We start from the raw sequence: 2,410 nt of genomic DNA, 5'->3' as shown, positions 1-2,410 counted from the left end.
TACACATAACAAATTCACAAAATCAAATTCACCTAGTATATTGTGCTATGAATTTCACCAAGGTAATGGTCATTATTATAATTACATATTTGTTTTTTTTTTATTTTTTTTTAACCTTTATTTATTTTTTTGGGACAGAGAGAGACAGAGCATGAACGGGGGAGGGGCAGAGAGAGAAGGAGACACAGAATCAGAAACAGGGTCCAGGCTCTGAGCCATCAGCCCAGAGCCCGACGCGGGGCTCGAACTCACGGACTGCGAGATCGTGACCTGGCTGAAGTCGGACGCTTAACCGACTGCGCCACCCAGGCGCCCCTATAATTACATATTTGTACAAATGCATTCTGTTTTTCTTTTAGATAGTAGAAGTGTTAGGTCAGATTTAAAAAAAAACATTTCATACATTTATATTAAGATTGACATTCTGAAAATTTTGCTAACTTACTTTCTTACTCTGCCATGCAGGATATGTTCAACTAAACTTTGCTCCTAATTTTATGTCATATTATGATGGGCCATATTTCTAAATATTTTGCTGTAGAACAAAGCCTCTAGCATGGCCTCCAGGGACTCCCCTCCTGCGATTCTGGCTTTTGGATAATCCCCTCCCCTTGCGTGTATTCTGGACCTGGTGACCCACTTCCCCAGCTGATACCTTAATTTCAGACTACTGAGTTACCCTGAGCAAGATGACCAAGCCAAGTACAATCATTTAGTTTTTGGTTTTCAATCCTATAAGTTGATATTTGTATATATTGCAAAACAATCACCACAATGTGTCCCACTAACATCCTTCACCATATATTGTTATGTTTTTTTCTTGTGGTGAGAACTTTCAAGTTCTACTCTCTTATCAACTTTTAAATATGCAGTACACTGTTATTATATTAACTATAGTCACCATACCATACATTACTGCCTTGTGACTTATTCATTCTATAACTGGAAGTTTGTACCTTTTACCTTCTTCACCCATAAGTTTTGTACACCCAGGCATTTTTTAAAATTATCTTTAGATTTATTTTAAAAGTTTAACTCATGCATATTTATTTATATTTCTGTTTCATGAATGTTTTAAATTAAGTTTTAAATTTTAATTCCAGTATAGTTAATATTCAGTGTTATATTAGATTCAGGTGTACCATACAGTGATTCTACAATTCTATACATTATTCAGTGCTCATCATAGTAACTGTACTCTTTAAACTTCATCACCAACATCACCTATTTCACCCATCTGCCCACCCACCTCTCCTCTGACAACCATCAGTTTGTTCCCTAGAGTTAGGAGTCTGTTTCTTGGTTTGTCTCTCTCTCCTTCTCTTTTTTTTCTTTGTTCATTTGTTTTGTTTCTTAAATACCACATACGAGTGACACTATATTGTATTTGTCTTTCTCTGACTTAGATTATACTCCCCAGTTCTATCCATGTCATAGCAAATGGCAAGACTTCATTCCTTTTAATTGCTGAATAATATTCCATTGTATATATCTACCACATCTTTATCCATTCATCTATCGATGGACACTTGGGCTGCTTCCATAATTTGACTATTATAAACAATGCTGCAAGAAACATAGGGGTGTATGTATCCCTTTGAATTAGTGCTTTCTGTTTTGTGGGTATATATCTAATTGTGTGATTTGTGGATAATAAAATAGCCTTATTTTTAATTTTTGAGGAACTTCCATACCGTTTTCCACACTGGCTGCACCAGTTTGCATTCCCACCAACAGTGCACAAGGGTTCATTTTTTTTTCCACATCCTCACCAACACATGTTATTTCTTGTGTTTTTGATTTTAGCCATTCTGGCAGGTGTGAGGCGATATCTCATGTAGTTTTTTGTTTGCATTTCCTGATGATAAGTGATGTTGAGCGTCTTATCATGTGTCTGTTGGTCACCTGGACGTCTTCTTTGGAGAAATGTCTATTCATGCCCATTTTCAATAAGATTACTTATTTGGGGGTGTTGAGTTGTATAAGTTTTTTATATATTTGAGACACTAACCCTTTATTGTATATATTATATGCAAATATCACCTCGCATTCAGTACATTGCCTTTTAGTTCTATTGATTGTTTTCCTTTGCTGTGCAGAAGCTTTTCATTTTGATGAAGTTCCAATAGTTCATTTTTCCTTTTACTTCCCTTCCCGCAGGAGAATTATCTAAAACAATGTTGCTATGAATGATATCAGAGAAATTATGGCCTATACTCTCTTTTAGGACTTTTATGCTTTCAGGTCTCACATTTAGGGGTTTTTTTGTTTTTTTGTTTTTTTCAATATATGAAATTTATTGTCAGATTGGTTTCCATACAACACCCAGTGCTCATCCCAAAAGGTGCCCTCCTCAATACCCATCACCCACCCTCCCCCCCTCCCACCCCCCATCAACCCTCAGTTTGTT

This window comes from Herpailurus yagouaroundi, unplaced genomic scaffold, assembly GCF_014898765.1.
Source record: "Herpailurus yagouaroundi ecotype Mexico unplaced genomic scaffold, PumYag 139, whole genome shotgun sequence".
Taxonomy (NCBI): Eukaryota; Metazoa; Chordata; class Mammalia; order Carnivora; family Felidae; genus Herpailurus; species Herpailurus yagouaroundi.
The sequence above is the reverse complement of the archived record's forward strand: the minus strand, read 5'-3'. Positions refer to the sequence as shown.